Source organism: Bufo bufo, chromosome 4 (genome assembly GCF_905171765.1).
Source record: "Bufo bufo chromosome 4, aBufBuf1.1, whole genome shotgun sequence".
NCBI classification, from domain to species: domain Eukaryota; kingdom Metazoa; phylum Chordata; class Amphibia; order Anura; family Bufonidae; genus Bufo; species Bufo bufo.
The window spans coordinates 454,786,234-454,802,944 of record NC_053392.1 but is presented as its reverse complement, the minus strand read 5'-3'; positions in this window follow the sequence as shown (position 1 = coordinate 454,802,944).

Here is a 16,711-nt window from a genome sequence, read left to right as displayed (position 1 = left end):
AAGCAAGCACATGTTAGTTAGGGCCTAACTTTTGTATTAGCTATGTATAATGTATGTTGCTTGAATAGCCATGCTTATATCTTTCTTTTTATGTTTGTTTCACAGTTTTACCACATATCATCTCATCTCATCTCATATGAACACTATTGTACGCATTCCTGTTCATTATATCTCAGTAAAGATTGCATCAGTTCAGTAAACCAGCGCATCTTTCATTGGGATTCGGTTTATACTTGATGTTAAGCTGTGTACCTAAAGCAACACGCAGTCGAGACATTACAATATCGAATACGCAAATTATCGAACAGCGATGAGGTGAATATTCCAAAAATATTATTAACCCTGCCGCAGTAGTTAGAATATACCGTCGGATCTGAGTTTTCACGAATGCATGGAAAACTCAGATCCGATAGTATATTCTAACCACACAGTGACGTGACGCTTGTCGGGGAGGAGTATGTTAAAAACTGTAAAGATAGATTTAAAAAAAAAATTATATTCTAAATAAAGAATATATTCGCTTTAGGGCGATATATTGTTTTTTTAGAATATTCATAATATTCTAAAACAAGAATATATAGTAGGTATTATATAGAATATTCGCTAAATAAAATAAAAATTAGTAATTTAACTAATACTGTATAGTGGTAGAATCTTTTTTTAATAGTCTATTCACTATATTGGTATATATTAATGTTTTATAATATGACGAATATTCTTCGAAAGAAAATATAGCACAAAATTTAATGCTATATTTTCTTTCTTGAAGAAAGTCGCATTATGCAATTTTTTTTTTAAGTTACGATTTATCGCATATGCGAAATAATATCAAATTTGAATATTCGCGAATATTTTACGAATATTCTTTCGAATATTCGCGAAATATCGCAAATTCAAATATGGGACATGCCGCTCAACACTACTGGCCTCCTGCTTCAGCCATTCTCTGATGCTGCCACCACCTGATGCCACAAACCTGTTGCCTCTGCTGCCACCTTCTCCTACTGCCACCCACCATCTTGTGCTGTTTCTGCTACCGGTGTTGCCCCCCACCTCCCCACTCTGTGACTGTGCCACTATGTAGACTCCTCATGCAGGTGCCATCCTCACCACTAGAGATGAGCGAATTTCATATTTTGAAATTCGTTCACACTTTGTTTGTTTGTTGGTTACCACGAACCATAACGCAATTATATGATGGAATAATGGAATGCATAACGGAATGCCTTTAGAGGCATTCCGTTATTCATTCCGTCATAATAGAAGACTATGGGGCTGCAAAACAGATCCGTCCTGTTTACATTATGCAGGGGAGTAGTGATGAACGAGCATGCTCGGCCGAATACCTGTTCGGCTCGAGCATCGCTATGCTCGGCACATGGCGGTACTTGGCCGAGTACCACATGTGCTTAAGCGCCATGCTTGAGTCTCCTACCCACACATTTGGAGCCTGCTAAGCAGCGAATAAACGTGCAGGTAAGTATTGCCATCACTGTAATGCCAGTAGCCATGTTTTATACTGGCATTACAGTAATTGGCTGTGGTTTTCAGGGTCATATGTTGGAAAAAAGTGAAAAAAAAATATATATACATATTTCCCAGAATCTGACCACATTTTTGCTGTCTGCGGTTAAATCCGTTAATCTCAGTGCTCTGCATTTGAACACCGTTGGTGGTTGTTAGGGCCATATATTGGGAAAACGTGAAAAAAAAAAATATACATATTTCCCAGAATCTGAACACATTTTTGCTGTCTGCGGTTTAATCCATTAATCTCAGTGCTCTGCATTTGAACACCGTCAGTGGTTGTTAGGGCCATATATTGGGAATAATATAGTTATAAATATAAACATCATAAAACAGTGTCTGTACTGCAGATTCCAATAATCTGTGGATAAAATAGTGTCCAAAATCTGTGCTGTTCTGTGTCATATACTGTACTGCATCTGAAAACTGTGTCTTTTGTGGACAGTAAAAAAAAAACAGCGTCACAACCAGTAACAAATACATAAATATGAAGAAGGTGAGCACTAAGGGACGGGGAAGTGGGCGCGATGCTGATGGTTCATGCAGAGGCCGTGGCACTGGGCGCAAGGAAACTGCCAGTGCACCACAATTTTTTTTTTAAGAAAACCGCATTTCTGGCATGTCCAACTTAGCTGGGCGGCGCACGTCAACACTGTCCAAGTCGGACCAGTGCGAAGAGTTGGTCGGTTGTATTGCTGATTGCTGAAGATAATGCTTCCAGTCGGTTAAGCACCACCCTCTCTTCCACCAACTACAGTCTCTGTAGCCAAAAGTCTGTTCAACCGAATCCTCACTCAGATCATCCTTCCTCCCACAATGGAGAGGCTTGTAAAACAAGTGATCCCACACTCGGATATTCCCAGGAGCTCTTTCCAGCGCCACTATTACATTTGTCCCTTGCACCCAGCACGCTTGAAAAGGGACCTGAGATATTGTGCCCTGATTCCCAACCTCTTGAGCCTTCACAGTCTCAAGAAGATGACGGTGGTGAACAGCAATCATTAGTTCACTAGGTAGATGATGATGAGACACAGTTGTCAATCACTGAGGTTGTGGTTAGGTCAAGACAGGAGAATGAGCAGAGTGAGGAAGTGGAAGAGGAGGTGGTGGACAATGAGGTCACTGACCCAACATGGGAAGGTGAAAAGCTGAGCGAGGACAGCAGTACAGAGGGGGAGGGATCCGCAGTACCGCAACAGGCTGGAAGAGGCAGTGGGGTTGCAAAAGGGAGAAGTCGGCCCACACAAAACATGCCCGCAACCGTTACACCGAGCACCCCCATGCATAAATCAACCTTGCCAAGGGGTAGGTGTTCCGCAGTATGGCGCTTTTTTGAGGAAAGTGCAGAGGACAAAAGAGTTTGCAACCTGTGCCATAACAAAATGAGTCGGGCATGAAAACTAGCAACCTCACCACCACCAGCATGATCTGCCACATCCAAGCACCCTTAAAGGGGACCTTTCATATGGCAACAAATTGTGAACTAAGTGTCATGATATATACAGTGGCACCCAGGGATCTCACTGTACTTACTATTATCCCTGGGCGCGGCTCCGTTCTCCTGCTATGCCCTCCGGTATGTTCAGTCACTTGGTTATAGTAGGAGGAGACTGCCCTTGTTCTCCTGGGCGTCTTCTTCTCCCAGTCCATAGCGTTGGCCAATCACAGCACAGAGCTTACAGCCTGGGAAAAAAAAACCTCCTAGGCTGTGAGCTCTGCGCTGCGATTGGCCAGCGCTACAGCCTGGGAGAATGAGACGCCCAGGAGAACAAGGGCAGTCTCCTCCTACTATAACCAAGTGACCGAACATAACGGAGGGCATAGCAGGGGAACGGAGCGGCGCCCAGGGATAATAGTAAGTGCAGTGAGATCCCTGGGCGCCGCTGTACAGATCATGATACTTAGTTACATTTTTTGCCAGATGAAAGGTCCTCTTTAAGAGGACCGAACGCCTGGGTCAACAATCTGGGTCTGCGGGTCACACCACTGCCTCCTCTTCCCCTGTGTTACGTGCTGTCCAATCCCCTGTCCAAGACACAGGCCCGGATGCCTCTCGCCCTGCACCTGGACCTTTGTATGAACCATCAGCAACAACATCCACTTCCCTGTCCCAGCGCAGCGTCCAAATGTCCATAACACAGTCATTTGAACGCAAGTGCAAATACCCACCCACCCACAGGCCATAGCACTAAACTGCCAACTTTCAAAATTACTGGCCCTTGAAATGTTGCCATTTGGGCTTGTGGACACTGAGGCCTTCCGCAACCTGATGTCGGCAGCCTCCCTCGGTAAGCAGTTCCCAGCCACCACTATTTTTCACGGTGTGCCGTGCCTGCCTTACACCAGCATGTGTCCCAAAACATCATCTGTGCCCAGTTACTGGGAATATCCACTTAACCACAGACACATGGACAAGTGCTGGTGGCCAGGGATGCTACATTTCCCTGACCGCACACTGGGTGAATGTGGTGGAGGCTGGGAGTAAGTCGTACCCTGGCATGGCCCAGGATTGCGGGACCTATGTCCATCAGGGTCTCCGCCAGCAGCTATATTACTGGATCCAACCCGCACTTCTCCTCATCCTCCTCCACTTCCACCTCCAGCAGCAGTCAGCCATCAGTCGCTAGCTGGAAGCAGTGTAGCACTGCTGTGGGTTAGCGTCAACAGGCCGCGCTAAATTTGATCTGCTTAGGGGACAAACAGCACACCGCCGCATCGCTTTAGCAGGGTATAAGGGACCAGACCGAGCTGTGGCTCTCGCCATTTAACCTACAACCAGACATGGTTGTGTCTGACAATGGCCGTAACTTGGTGGTGGCTTTGGAGCTCGGCAACCTGACACACATCCCATGCCTAGCCCACGTCTTAAACTTAGTGGTTCAGCGGTTTATCAAAACATACCCCAATTTTCCAGAGCTACTAGTGAAGGCGTGTCGCGTGTATGCCCATTTCTGCAAGCCGTCCAAAGCTTCAGTCGGTCTGTCAACGCTGCAGCAGCGCTTGCGGCTTCCAGTTCACCGACTGTTGTGCGATGTGAGCACGCGCTGGAATTCTACGTTCTACATGTTGGCAAGGCTTTGTGAGCAGAAGAGGGCAGTTGTAGAATACCAGCTGAAACATGGTGGTCACCTTTCGAGTCAACTATTCACAAACAAGGGGTGGGCATTGATGTCAGACCTGTGTGAGGTTTTAAGAAACTTTGATGAATCCACACAGATGGTTAGTGGCGATAACGCTATTATCAGCGTGACCATCCCACTGTTGTGTCTACTGAAACGATTGCTGCTCACAATTAAGGACGACGCTCTGAATGTAGCAGACAAGGAAATGGGGGAGGACATCACACAGGGTGATAAACCCAGACCACCCACAGTTTGTCTTCTCAGCGCGAATTGGACCATGAAGAGGAGGAGCTGGAGACAGTTGCCTCTGCTGCAGAGGGTAGTACCCATGGAACTTTAATTCCATCTGCCCATGGATGGGCAGAAGAGGAGGAGGAGGAAGAGGAGATGGAAAGTCATCCTGATGTCTACATCGACGTCTTGCCTGTTGGTACTCTGGCACACATTGCTGAATTCACGTTAGGCTGCCTTTCCCGCGACCCTCGCGTTATACACATTTTAGATAACACGGATTACTGGGTGTTCACCCTTCTCAACCCCCGCTACAAAGAGAACATCTCATCTCTCATTCCTGTACGAGTAAAACGGTGCAATACCAGAAGGTACTTGTTGAGAGATTGCTCCAAAATTTTCCTTCTGACAATGCGGCCGACAGAGTCTGTACTTCCTTAGGGCCGCCGAGGGAGGGAGACAAGGGGAACACACAGCAGTTCCAACAAAGGCAGAGCAACACTCTCCAAGGCGTGGGACACTTTCATGACACCCCGCCAGCAACCTCACCCTGATGCGGCGGTCTAGTGGTACAAGGAGGGAAACTTGTTGGAAGATGGTGAAGGAATACATAGCAGACCGTGTCATCATCCTAACTGATCCCTCAGTGCCTTACAACTACTCGTTGTCCAAGCTGGACACATAGCACGAAGTTGCACTCCACGCCTTGGAGGTGCTGGCCTTCCCTGCCGCCAGCGTTTTGTCTGAGCGTGTATTTAGTGCTGCTGGTGGCATTATAACAGATACGCGTATCCGCTTGTCTACTGGCAATGCTGACAGGTTGACTCAGATAAAAATGAACAAGGCCTGGATTGCCCCAGATTTCTCAACTCCACCAGAGGAGAGCTGAGCTGATGATGAACATAAAGGCAATTTCAATCTATCATTTATAATGTACTCAATCTACTGTAGTGTATTCCCATGCACCTTTTCCACCACAAAAAGAGTGTATGGTTAAATCTTGTTTTCTGCTCCTCCTCCTCATCCAGATTGTATATATATTCCCTCCACTCAAATGTTTTTAGAGCGTCTGCTCATCTGCAGGCACTCACATCTAGACCATGGGGCACAATATACTGCAAAAAACACATATGCGTTTTTTGGTTCCAGACCAGATTTTGGTGTTTCAGAGCAGATCCCTTACTCCAGATCTGATCTTACATGCATCTTAAAAGGGATATAAAAGGAATCACAGTAAGTTGGGATGTCACCACTGAGGAAGGGGAAAGGAGATCCCCGAAACGCGTTTGGTGCTTTTCAAAGACATCCCCAACAAGTGACCCCCACTGGAGGTTCGTCTACTAATATCCGGAGATATAAAAAGAAATTGGAGCGCTCCAAAGATAAAGACCCGGAATTACAGCCATTCAAACTGGTCAGTATAAGTATAAGTTCACCTCTCGCGATATTACACCCTGATCGTATAACCGGATCTGAGATTTGTGGATAACGATCGAGAGAGACCAGAGACGAATGAACCAGGTGGGACGCTAATCACTGAGAACCACGTGAATAAATACCGTGAGTAAAAATCAAAAGGATTGAATATTGGGACTGCAGGATAATCGACATTCACCTGTGAGTAACAACTTGGTGTCCGATTGGATACTTTATCGAATATTTATATCGGACAATTCTGAATATTTGAAAAGGTGCCTTGCATGGATTTTGCATGTTATATTGCATATAAGAAAGGAATGCCAATACTATTATAAGGAATAGACTGACACTTTTGGCTTGCGATATTTTTTGCACATTCAGGACGTATGGTCCCCTTCTTTTTGGACTTTTTTTGAGTTTTTATTGAAGTTTTAGATTTTAGGTATTTTTAGGGACTGATATTGTCTCCGCTGCAGCGATTGTTATTTTAATATTGTATTGTAATGTTGTATTTTAATATATATTTTGCCAATTAAATATTGTGTAACAACACTATTACTATTGCTCTATTTCCATGCGAGGGAGTGCCAGTCTCATACTACATAATATATACTTTTTATTACGCCTTTGTTGATTTGAGTGAATCAATTTGAGACTAGAGCACCCAATCCAGAATTGTAAGGAGAGTGAGCGGTTTGTCTATACTACTTTTTCCTAATGTTTAGAGCGTCTGCTCATCTGCAGGCACTCACATATAATGTTTAGAGCGTCTGCTCATCTGCAGCCACTCGCATATAATGTTTGAGACCGTCAGCTCACCAGCAGGCCCTCGCCCCTAATGGTTTAGAGGGTGATCTCAGCAGCAGGCCCTCACCTCTGATATTTTAGATAATCAGATCAGCAGGCCCTTGCGCCTAATGTTTTTGAGGGTCACCAGCAGGCCATTAATGATAATTTTCAAGGGTGTGTATGATGCCCTCCTTTATGTGTTGCAAAGGGTGTATTGGAGCCCCGATTCCTTGTAATTTTTGGCAGCCCTTTCACTTAGTGCATAGGCTTTATGAGCACCCACTACCTGAACAATTGTACCACAATGTGAATGAGGCCCTCCTTTATGTGATATACAGGCTGTTTCGGAGTGCCTCTTCCTTGTAATTTCTTGCAGCACTTGCACTTTATATACAATTTAATATACAGGAAAGAATATTTCCTAACAATTTTTATTGTACAACGCTGACAAAATGGTTCCCCGCAGCGACCTGGGAGTCCAAGATGCATCCACACATCGTCCCCATGCTGTTCCCGATCCATTTCGGTGGTGTTTCTGTCACTTTCTGACATTTTCCAATGGACCAGGCACTCTCCCCTCTTCAGAGCAGATGGTGCCTGGTTGTCTCCCATTGACTTCCATTATACTCTGGTCCTGCCTAACGGAAATGGGACGGATCCAATTTGCAGTCTATAATCTTCTATTATGACGGAATGAATAACAGAATGCCTGTAAAGGCATACCGTTATGCATTCCATCATAGAATTGCGTTATGGTCCGTGGTAACGGAATCCATAACTCAATTCACCTTTTACCAACAAACGAAGTGTGAAGTAATTTCAAAATATGAAATTCGCTCATCTCTACTCACTCTGTGACTGGGCCATAATGTTGACTTCTCATGCTGTTGCCACCTTCACCACTCTGAGACTGGGCCACTAGTGTCCCTGGATTACCTTGTTGACATCACCATTTATTTTACCCTTCTTCTGAACTGTCTTTCCTATTTTACATCAGGTTATGCTTATGATTTGGAAGCCAAAAGCAGGATTTTGGGTACACAACACTGAAGACATGCAAATATTCCAATCACGTGTCATCTCTGTTTTAGATCCACTCCTGTTTTTTTTGGCCTTAGTAATACTGATGTATTACTGACCAAATGCTGACTGTGTGAAGGCGGATGCTTAAAGGAATCAATTTTTTGGGGGTTGTTTTTGTGATGGATAAAAAGAAGGAAAAAATAAACAGTGACATCAACATAAACTTACTGCTGACATCCTCTCCACAAATTTTTTTTTAAAATTAAAATTAAACCTCCACCTCCATAATATACATATAGAAACAAATGCAGGTGCGTGCTACCTTGGCTGAAACACACTATATACATGGAACTACAAATAGCACACTGCTTAATGCACAAAGACATAAGTAAATGACGAATTCCTGAGAAAAAAACGCGTAACTGCTATACTTACTGTATAGAACTACCACAGAACCAAGTGCACCGGCAGACCAGAGGCAAAACACAGGAGGCAGAGAGCCAGCAAGCCTCTTTCTTCACAGAGCCAATGGTGGTGGGAATGAACTGCTCGAGGGCTCACTGGTTGCACCTCCAGGAAGGTCCCGGTACAGTTGGCCCCTACCTGCAAAGAATCACGCTGGTGCAAGCACCAGCGGAACAGACAACACAACTGGAACTCAAGCAAACACTGGACATGGATCAGACAATAAGACAAACTGGAACCAGCACAGAAGCAGATGCCTGGACCCCAAGCGGAGCGAAAGCATGGCAGTCTCAGGCAGAGCTGCACACAGACTAGAGATTCTCCCTCCAGAGAATCCAGGGACCCTCTCACGAAGGCAGGACAAACAAGGAACAGACTAGATCAGAAGCAGTGGCTGACATTTCAGTCGTGTACTCCTGACCAGCCTGTCTGCCCCATAGGCTTATTTTAATTTGTGTGAGTATAAAGCCGAGCCTGCTCTCCCTCACTCACTGGAAGCCATTTGGCACCAGGAGAGGTATAGGGTGGAATCTCATTGCATTCATTGGTGGCCATTTGGCACCAGGAGAGGTGTGGAGTGGGCTCGGCATGCATGTTGGTACCTGCATTCCCTGGATATAATGGAGGCCATTTTGGCACCAAAGATAATAAAAATTAAGGTGGGCCCAGCATGCATGTGGAACCTACACTATCTAAATTGTATGGTAGCCGTCATGGCACATAACAGGTAGAATTTAGTGTTAGGTTCCCGTCTTACAGAGATTGCCTTGACGTGTGGCAGACTGTCTCAGATAATTTTGTACAAAATGTATTTGCCAAGCATCGCTAATTTATAAGCATAGCATTCGCAATTATTATGCATTTTTGTACTTAATTTGGCTTGCAGAGTGCTGTTGCATTGTATGTTTTGTTCTATGTTTTGTTTTCAGCCATAGCAACGTGCACCTGCGCATTGGGATGTGCTGACTGACCCCCTTTTTTTCTTTGCAGATCAGAAGCAGTAGGCACTGCCAGGCTGGACACAAAACAGGCAGGACCGGAAGCAGTTTAGCACTGTCAAGCTATCAGTTAAAGCACTGCTAGGCTAAACATGAAATAGACAGGATCAGGACACAGAACAGGTACAGAAGATCAGAAAAGGGAATAACATCAATACTTTACCATGCGACACCACACAGAAGGGCAGATGGCAAAACCTCCTGGGTCAGTAGCAAGGGGCTACACCCAGCAAGGCACAAGATAGACTGACCCCCTGCATGAGTGTAGTGTCCAACTAGGTAAATGTGGGCACTACACAAGGGTCAATTGGGCCACGTTGTTCTCCACCTCCTGTGGGACAGTGGCAGTGTATTTCACAGTACATTTTAATGCATTTTAATATGTATTTATGTGTATTTTCCTGTGACATGTGTAGCAGGCCTATTAGGGTGTAGTACTTCATCCTAGGCACTAGAGGGAGCTAGGGAACATCTAGTATATATATTTAGACCCAGACAGGGAGGAGTCAGTCTGTGTAGTCAGGAGTCTGTGTAGAGACAGAAGGGAGTGTGCACCTTAGCCAGAGAGAAGCTGAGGGCCACATCCTGACATGCAGCTAGACAGCCCAGGCTTCTAGTTGACACCAGGAGGCCAGGGAGAGTAGACCAGCCTGCCTGAGGATATTGAGCCAGAGTTAGCTCAGAAGATTGTCACCAGGGGAAGAGTTGCCTCCTGAGAAACCAAGTTCCCATAAGCAGAGCAGAGCCAGTATTCCAGCTAGACAAGTGAGCTGAAGGGCAGAAGGATTCACACAAAGCAAGGATATATATCTGAGGAAGTTTGCTACCAAGGATAAAGCCAGCATTAGGGCATACGGGCCTTGGGATACAAACAGACAGGAGTTCTGAGGAATAGTGCACAGGATTTCTGAGGAAGAGTGCAGCCTGGTCTGTAAGTGTTGTTTTTACCCTCTGAGTATCTTGCAAAGAACATTGTGCCTGCCATTGATGTGAAAGACTGCTTAGTACTACTGCATTACCTGGAACTTACAAAAGACTGTATAAAGTTAACAGTTTTCCAGTAAAGGAAGTTTTGGTATACCATAACAGCGTGTTCCTCACTTATTACCTCTATCAATCGGTGTGCCACCGTTACAGGCACTGGCGTCACGAACCTTAAAGGGACCTTGCCCCCGGCACATTAAACACCTGCAACACCCAGGGCACCTCAGCTACCATCAGGCCTGGTCCCTATATACAGAGAGTGCCCCAGAGGACTTCTGTGCCAGCCTCTCCATCACTGCTGTACGCCTGGCAAGGGTCTCCCTACAAACTGTGAGTAACCCATAGCAACCCTCATTTGCCTAAGTACCCGTGACCTCACATCGCAATACCCTGCAGGGCTGCGTACCGCATGAGCAGTAAGGTGCAACACCCAGCAAGGCAGAAGATAGACTGACCCCAGTCCCCATAGCTCACAGATAGATATAGCTGCGATAACGAGGGCACCTGATAAACCACACCCGGGCCCAGATCAGGGAAGTTAACCGACCAGAACCAAACAGGGAGAAGAGCCTGCATTAACAGAGAAGTGATCACACAGGCTGCAGTACTGGACATTTCTGCTGGCAACCAGCATACATGGAGTCCACAGCAGCCAATAAGCAGTCCCAACCAACCAGCATACACAGGAGTCAGCCTGCAGCCAGCCTACACGGCAACAGTGACTAGAATTGCACTGAGATGCAGACACAGGGAGTACACACATTCACAGGCAACAGTTCAAACAAGACACCGCAGCCAGCATGCAGCCCCAAGCAACCAGAATACACAGGAGTCAGCCTGCAGCCAGTACACGAGAGGGCATGCAGCTAGCCTACACGGTCACAACTGTCACAGTGAACCACATCTAACACATGCCTCTTCTGTACTTTCAGCCTACAATCTGGGTGAAGTAAGGCCCAGCTGTGTGATACTTCCTACTCAAATACATTCCTCCCCTGGGCTTTTGGCCTACAATGGGTGGGAGTGCACAGTTCACAGGGGATGCCACTCCCCAACGGTATACACCAAAAAAAAAGGGGAAAAGTAAACCAGCCCCTCCATAATACATATAGATAAGAACGCAGATGCACACTACCTTGGCTGCAACACAAGATATACATAAAACTACAAGTAGCAGCACACTGCTTAATGCACACAGACATAAACAGTGAATTCATAAAAAAAATATAATAAACTGTGCAACTGTTTTTTTTTTTGCCATTGCCCATTCCTTTAGAGGGCCGAGGCAACTGTCTGTTGGCCATAGTGTATAACAATTGTATTGCTAACAGAAGGGAATAGATATGATAAATTTTACTCCACTGCACACTTATATACAAAGTAATGAATTACACCTGTCCTTAATATGGACGCAACGTAATGCTACAGCTAACAGAACGGATTATGTATGAATGTCAGCGCAGTGCACAGTGATGCACATGGCAATATATGACACCTGTCTTTAATACTGAGGCACACTAACTGTATCACTAAAATGACGGATTAACTCTGATTGTCAATGCAGTGCACAGTGATGCACACTGCGATATATGACACCTGCCTTTAACACCATAAGGACCTAGGATGAGAATGCTTGTCCTAAATTGCTGATACTTCATCAGCAGCACAGGCTCAGCTGTTACTGACAGCTGGGCCTCTGTTGCATCGACCAGCAACGGTGACAACTCATATGCCGAGGTCAGCACTGACAGCAGCATATGAGAGGTTTGCGCGCCATCTCCTGATCCATTGGGTCCCTGAGCTGTGGTGGCAGGGACAGAATGGTTGCCATGGCAACCCCAAGCCTTTCAAAGGCCTTGGGGCCCGGAGCTACTGAGACCTATGAGGCTGGGTCCCTAGGCTGGGTCTCATAGGCAAACTGTCAGTGTATTAGGGCTCATTCACATGACCGTGGTTTGTTTCCACATCCGAGCCACTTTTTTTGCGGTTCCGGTGCGGACCCATTTACTTCAATAGGGCTGCAAAAGATTCGGACAGCACTTTGTGTGCTGTCCGCATCCATTGCTCTGCTCCGTGGCCCCGCAAAAATTATAAGTCATGTCCTATGCGGACAAGAATAGGCATTTCTATAAAGGGCCGTCCATTCCGTTACACAAATTGCAAAAGGCACATGAGCGGCATCCGCAATTTGCGGACCGCAAAACACGGCACGGTCATGTGTACAAGCCCTTACACTGTGTAATACACTGATAGTCAATGTAGTACAATACAGATGTATTGTACTGCATTGAAACAGGAATCAAATCCTGAAATGTTGAAGCCCCATAGTGGGACAAAATTTTTTGGGGAAAAATAGTTTTTTTTTAACAATAACATTGAACATTAAAGAGCCAAGAAAAAAAATGCAATTTTTTTCACCTTACATCACAAAAAGTGTAATACCAACCGATCAAAAAGTCACATGTACCCAAAATAGTACTAATCAATCCGTCACCTCATGACGCAAAAAATGAGCCCCTACATAAGATAATAGCAGGAAAATAAAAAAAGGCTTTCAGAAAATGGAGACACAAAAAGGATTGTCTTCTTTTTAAAAAATGCTTTTATTGTGTAAAACCAAAGTAAATATAAAAAAAAAATATAGGCTGCATCTGTAACAACATGCTCTATAAAAATATCACATGATCTACCCCCTAAGGTGAATGCTGTAAAAAAAAAAAAAAAATAGAAACTGTGCCAAAGCAACCATTTTTTGGTCACCTTGCACGAAAAAGTGTAATATTGACTGATCAAAAAATCATATTTACCCAAAAATGGTACCAATAAAAATGCCAACTCTTCCTGCAAAAAAAGAGCCCCTACAAAGGATGATTGTCAGAAAAATTAAAAAAAACATGTCTTTGAGAAAATAGAGACACGAAAACATGATTTTTTTTTCAAAAATGCTTTATTATGTAAAACTGAAACAAAAGAAAAATAAAACTACATATTTGGTATTGCCACTTCCATAACAATCTGCTGTATAAAAATAGCACATGATCTAACCTGTCAGGTGATTTGAATACCGTAAAAAAACAAAAAATAAAAACCGCCAGAACTGCCATTTTTTTGTTACCTTACCTCACAAAAAGCGTAATATAGTGAAATAAAAATATATGTACCCAAAATAGTACCAATAAAACAGTCACCTTATCCCGTAATTTCCAAAATGGGATTACTTTTGGGGAGCTTCTACTGTAGGGGTGTATTAGGGGGTCTTTAAGTGTCACATGGCAACTTAAAATTATCCCATTGAAATCCATACGGCGCTCCTTTCCTTCTGTGCCCTGCCAAGTGCCCATACACCAGCTTACGACCACATATGGGGTGTTTATGTAAACTGCAGAATCAGGGTAAGGGCTCATGCATACGAACTTATTTTCTCTCCATGTCCGTTCCATTTTTTGCGGACTGTATACAGAACCATTCATTTCAATGGGTTTGCAAAAAAAAACTGAAGTTACTCCGTGTTTCCATAAGTCCGTTCCGATAAAAAATAGAACATGTCCTTGATGTGTAACAGGAAAAAATAGAACATGTCCTCGATGTGTGACAGGAAAAAATGGATTAAAATAGATAATCTGCCAAAAAATGTGAAATTTAAAAATGTCATCTCCTTTTTCCTTTAATTTTTGTGGAACACCTAAAGGGTTACCAAAGTTTGTAAAATCAGTTTTGAATAACTTGAGGGGCATAGCTTCTATAATGAGGTCATTTATGGGTTGTTTCCAATATGTAAGCTTCACAAAATGACTTCATAACTAAATTGGTCCTCAAAAAAGTGGGTTTCAAAAATGTTCATAAAAATTGAAATATTTGCTTCTAAAATTCAAAGCCTTATAACATCCTAAAAAATAAAATGACATTTACAAAATGATGCAAGTATAAAAGTGGACATATAGGTAATGTTAAATAAGAACTCTTTATGATGTATTATTATCTGCTTTAAAAGCGGAGAAATTCAAATTTTGAAAGCTGCTAATTATTCAAAATTAGCAATACCACATAAAGTGACACATGTCACATTTCCAAAAAACAGCCTGGTCTTTAACCCTGTCGCTACCAGCGCCATACATGTATGACACTGGAGCAATGTGTAAACATGGCACCCATTCACATGTGCAGAGAGTGTCATGGCCGGCAGTTCTCTAATGGATTGCAGGGTGGTCGTAACCATGGAAACAAGCAGTGTATAATGTAATGAAAAGATGAATCAAGCTAGCAAAGGAAGCAATATGGATAATCACAATACATTAGTAAGTGCCTTGTATTAACTTCCTCTACATGATAAATGCTATTTGCTGCTATTTACTTAACCCTTTAAGTAAAGAATGGCAAGAAAATGTTAACTAACTTTTAACTGATTAAATGTTGATTTACCTTACGGTAAAAGCTTACACTGGCGCTGGTAGGTAGAAATGTGACACATAAAATACAGTGGCTAGATGAATATTCCGATTTAGTAAAAGATGGATATCATTGACAATCCAATGAATTAATCACCGCAATGATAATTACCTTTTCTCTGGATGTGGGCTGGAGAAATAGTCTAAGTTCTTTAAATATTTGCACGGTTCCCGTTCCTGTGTGTAGAGGGGTGTGAAGAGAGGCAAGAACTTCACTGCTCACCTGCTAGCATTCACACTGCTCCGGCCGGTAGCTGCGTGGTGCGAGGGAGCAGACTATGGTTTCGGCGTCCAGGATTTTCTGTGCGTGTGACGTCACCGCGAAGTACTACTGGTGCTCCCAGAGATCAAAGTTCATCCGACGCGTTTCTGAGCCGTCGGGCTCCTTCATCAGGGATGGTCTGACCCTTCAAGTCTGGGAGTAATATAGGCGTCCTGGTTGCCAAGGCAACACCTACTCTTATTACACACAGGGAGAGAGAAAAAGAGGAGAGGGGAAGAGGGGAAAGAGCCCAGAAAATAGTTCCACAGCGGCTACAATATGCAGATTATGCAAATTCACTGAGGAACAAAAAGTTCACTGAAAAGCGAAAAGTTCGATTTCACGATTGAGTCCATTTGGGGCTAGGCTGTTTAATTTAAATATCCAGCTGCTTTCCGCTCTGGACATTTTTTTGATGAAATTGCCGCCCCTTTCATCTTCCATCACTTTTTCCAAGCCTCCAAAGGTAGAGCCCCGAAATTTTGCCGCATGATGTTGTTGATAGTGTCTAGATAAGGGATGTCCGTCAAATTTTTTTATTATGTTTCTGACATGCTCACTTATCCTGGTTTTTAGTAAACGTTTTGTTCTGCCTATATACAATTTGTCACAGGGACATTTAATAAAATAAATCACTCCTCTCGTATTGCAGGTAATGAAGTTTTTTATTTGAAATGTATTTAAGGCTTTTATGTTTTTTTTTGTGTGTGGTCTCTAGTGATTTTGCAATTTCGGCATGTTTTGCAAGGGAAAAAACCCATTCAATTGTGACTGGTCCTATTAATTAAACTGTTGGACTTGATGGATGGAGCATTAAGGGTATTTAAATTTGGGGCTTTTCTAAAAATAAATTTAGGTTTTGATGGAATTTTGTCACCCATTAGACTATCCTGTTTTAGGATATCCCAATAACGCCTAATGATTTTCCTAAAATTCCCTGCTCCTGTACTGTATCTAGTAATAAGCGGAATATTAAAATCCTCTTTATTTGTATTTATTGTTGTCAAATCTGTTCCGTATTTGTTCTCTTTTAGTAGAAGATTACGGTTTAATTGTTTTACCTTGTCTATTGTAGGTTGTAAATCTGTTAGTTTGTAGCCTTTTTCTTGAAATTTATTGTTCAGCTGGTCTATCTCTTTTACAAAATCCACATCATTTGAGCAATTTCTTCGTGCTCTTATATACTGGCTATAAGGGATATTTGTGAGCCAGGTAGCTAGATGACAACTGATTAGCGGAATGAAACTATTTGTATCCGTAGGCTTATGATAGGTCTTAGTTTTGAGTGAGCCGTTTTCTATAAATATGGTGAGATCTAAAAAGTCAATAGATACTTTATTATAACTAGCTGTAAAATTCAGATAAAAATCATTTTTATTAAGGTTAGTTAAAAATTGGATAAGAGATAATTCATCACCGCGCCAGATAAAAATGACATCATCAATA